The 4,034-nt window shown below is 39.1% G+C and overlaps 1 long non-coding RNA gene across 2 annotated transcripts; it reads left to right on the forward strand.

The window, feature by feature from the left end:
• The first annotated feature begins 1,482 nt into the window (after positions 1 to 1,482).
• On the forward strand, positions 1,483 to 3,721 carry LOC103918498. Of its 2 annotated transcripts, none has more exons than XR_663703.1 (3): positions 1,483 to 1,544; positions 1,999 to 2,181; positions 3,216 to 3,721. It is a non-coding gene; the product is annotated as an uncharacterized LOC103918498 (long non-coding RNA). The 2 variants fall into 2 exon arrangements; XR_663702.1 differs by lacking the exon at positions 3,216 to 3,721 and adding an exon at positions 2,610 to 2,848.
• Positions 3,722 to 4,034: the final 313 nt, after the last annotated feature.

Consider the following 4,034-nt stretch of genomic DNA (forward strand, 5'->3'; position numbering starts at 1 on the left):
CATTTGTGCCTACATATTGCTGTGCTGAATAACCATGCCTGTGGCAGGATGCTTAAGCCAGAGGCCCCTTGCATGGATAATATTTAAATTTGATGGAGCCTCGCTGAGAAGGAGCTGGCCTTGCATTTATTCAGAGAGGTCTCTGGTGGTTTGTGGTAAGGAATTGGGACCTGGGGCTGAAGCCACAACCTCCAGGACCTAACCACAGAATTTACACAATGGTGAAGGCTTGTCCATTTGCCTTCCCAGCTGAAGGTCTGTGTCACCGCACATTTGCTGCTTTTCTGTCTGCTCTTGTCATTGCTGTTTGAGGGAAGAATCTATTTTGTTCAATATAGCAATGTTGTCTAGCTTAGTTTAATTTTATTAGCTGCTGCTGATTTGTTACTATTCAGTGCATCCATGGGTTTGTTTAGTATCAATAACCAAGGGTAGAAATACTTGAATGGAAAGCTAGATGGAAATGCTGAGACTCTGGAGGACTCCAGGGTTTCTTTTGCTCTTCTTTGTTTCCCTGTTCTAGGAGGCCTGAAGAACACTTACCCATTTGTAACAGAAACTACTCACAATGCATGGGCCTGAAAGGTCACTGTCAGTTACTATTGCTTTTCTGGTGTCACTGGTATAGATCACGTCTTCTACCAAACTCTAAGGAAGAAAGCTTTTGTTACAAGGAGAGACGGTAAGTTTGTGCACCCAACCTCTATTTTGTTGTGAAACCTTTCTTCTTCCGGAGGCTTGAGCCAACTGCTTTTGATCCGGGAGCTTACAATGTGGGTAAGTGCGACCATATCAGTCTGGATAGATGTCACCCTCAGGGATTCGCACACATAACTCTCCTTGACTTGAACTGGAGAAGGGCCAGAGTTTGTTCACTTTCACTTTCTGTCACTGAGAAAAATTATTGCTGTTCTACAGAAGCTATAATTTCTTCCTTTCTTCCCAAGTAGATGATGACTAAAGAAGGCCTGAACTGAGTATAGATACTCTTATATTTACTTGAAATGAATGTAACTCATAACTCTTATTTTAGCACCCATCTGGAACACTACTGTGAACAGATTTACAATGTCTGCCTGTTCCTTACCTTGGCATTCTGGCATTTATGCTCATTCTTGCACTGATGTTTGGGAGTTTAATGAAGCCAAATGTCTGAAAGGTGAGTAGGTAAAAGGTAGATACTTTCATATACAAACCTATTCCTTTTGTGTGCTCCATAATCTTCTTTTAGTTCTTAAATCTTCTTTTAGTTCTTAAATATGGTTTTATTCTTCTGATACTAAGGGTCTCGGCACTGATTTTTCTTCTGGTATGTGTGTCATCAGCAGTTATTAGCTGCGTTCCAGTTGCGTAGTCCTTTGTTGCTGGACTGAAAAGATCTACTAACTTCAACCGTGTGTTTTTAGACTAGACACTTACAGAAAACCTTTACTGTGTTTATAGAAGAGCAGATTTAATCTGGAAGTCATTGAGGGAAACCAATAAAGAACTTCCTTGATGTGATTTTTGGAGTTACTCTGTGGAACTGAATTGCATGTTTTCAGGTATTGGACATAAGGGCACTTGAAAGCATAAAGAAGGTTAAGTGTAGATGATAATGAAAATGTTACCGGTATTTATAGGTCGGTCGATAATGTCAGTATATTAAAGTGATGTGAAATATCTCTTTGATTTCGTGGACAGCGCCTTACTGTATATAGTTTACTGTTATAACACGGTCCTTGGTATACATTGATGATAAGTTTAGCTTTTTATAAAGTTTGTTAGTAATCCAATTGCCTTGAAATGCCTTGTGAAAAGTATGTTTATTACAGAACACATACAGTTGCTATCTGCCTAGTGTTTTCTCTGTTATAGCGACCTAAGCTAAGAAAACACATTTGGAAAAAACATGTGCCAAGCAGAGATGGTTGGTTTTTTTTTTTTTTGTTAGACTTGCTGGAAACATTCATCAACAATTGGAGACGTGGTCTTTCAACTATATTTTTTTTCACCCAGATTATACGCAAATTGCAAGATTCTTCAAGCGTAAAGTCGTATGCCAGGAGTATGATATTAGCGTTTCTTTTAAGAAGAATAACTTTGGAATAAGTACCTTGGCTGGTGAATTGCCTTCCTTGTCATTCATCACTGCATATCATCTTTGTAGAACTGCAGTAACTGGAGGGAAGGAAAATACTGGTAAGTGTTTCTGTAATTGGAGCTGGGTTTGGCAGAGAGTTCTGTCTTTCTGGAAAAAAAATGCTGGTTTTGGTTCTTTACTTTGCCATCTCCTTTTTGTGTTGTTGTGTATTGGAATAAAAGAATAAAGGTGAGCACTAGATGAGCTGTGAATTCCCTTTGGACCAGACTTTGGGAATCTCTGCTCTGACACACATTTCGGTGTTACTTTTTCTTGGGGGACTTTATTCATAAGATATTAGAACATATTCTTCCAATAAGATTTCGCATAGTTTGATAAATGTTTGGATACATTTCATACCGTCTTATCAAAGTAGACACAATAGTTCTTTCTTGAGGAACCGAGCTTAAATGAAATGCTCATTTATGTTGGTGGGATAATAATTAAAATGACAGATCCAAATCAGTGGTTTATTATTTTGTTGCAGGAGTAGGCTGAATCAAAGCCTCTGTCAACAATTAGAGCTGAAGTACTGAATTAACATACCGAATAGTATCACATCAGGAGTATAGTCTTCTACTCGGGACAGTGTTGAGATGTACCTTGCTCATAGAAGCTCTGGAAATGTTGTGAGACTTGGACAAACACACCGCATCCTCGGACTGCAGGGATGTTGCTGCTCTCCAAGCACTGCACACTCTGAGTGTGTTCTTGGCTGATGGAAATCTGCCCAGTGTTGAGGGAGCTTGATGGTATGGGAGACAGTCACAGCTGCTCTATTAGAATGGCTTAACACTTTCTTGTGGGCCAAGATACAGGCTCTGTTCTCTTTTGCAGTTGCAAAACTGATATAATATTAATTAGATTGTCATCAGATTTCATTAGCGAAGCCCCATAAAACAAAAAGAAATGGCTCTGTAGTGATGCTAAAACTTGGTATGTTGTTTATATTAAGTGGGTGAGCAGAGATCAGTAGTCATGAAGACACTGCTTTTCCAGAAATATGAAATGTTTATGTAAAATATCTGGGTAAAATCTGAACAGAAATTTGATTATTGCCTGCTAAAATGGTGGCCTCTTTCCTTCTAAATAGGTTCAATTCTCTTCTTGATGAGACCCCTGCACCTTCACCTAGATTCCTCCCTGGGCAGCCACGGTGAATGGATCTGACCACCGAGGGAATCTGGCCCACTGAATTCTATTTCTTTCTGTGCAGTTGAATGAAAAGTGTGTGTCTTTTGAAGAACAGTGACTGAAAGAAATATTGATGACTGCCAGGACATCTACAGAAAAGGATAAGAAAATAACTCTACTACAACAGGGAAGAAAAAGGGGCTTTGTTAACTCTTTCTTGTAGGTTGTATATATTAATAGTAACAACTAAAGTTTTGTATTTTTTCAGAGAAACACACAAGGCTTTGAATTGTATTGTTTTAATTGCAGCTAACTGAATGAATTAAGTGGAAAATCGCACACAGTACTTTGATTGTCTAACTCCCTGTATGTGAGGCTTTGGGAACAGTTTGTTATTATAAAAGAACAGCACTAACAAGAACTCAGCCAACATGTAATTGCTGGGCTGAGGGGCAGTTTGGGGAAAGCTGTTGTTTATTTATAAATTATTAAATAAAAGCACATAATATGTGGATCATCTCTCACTGCCTTCACACTTCATACATTACTCATCTTCCTAAATTTCATGTTCTTCAGGACATAGCTTCTTAAAACTGGTGCAGGCATCAAAACCACCCACATAGAATCATAGAATCATTAAGGTTGGAAGAGACCTCCAAGATCATCGAGTCCAACCGTCAACCCAACACCACCATGCCCACTAAACCATGTCCCTAAGTGCCTCATCTACACGTCTTTTAAATACTTCCAGGGATGGGGACTCAACCACTTCCCTGGG

This window comes from Pygoscelis adeliae, unplaced genomic scaffold (assembly GCF_000699105.1).
Source record: "Pygoscelis adeliae isolate BGI_AS28 unplaced genomic scaffold, ASM69910v1 Scaffold4, whole genome shotgun sequence".
Classification (NCBI taxonomy): domain Eukaryota; kingdom Metazoa; phylum Chordata; class Aves; order Sphenisciformes; family Spheniscidae; genus Pygoscelis; species Pygoscelis adeliae.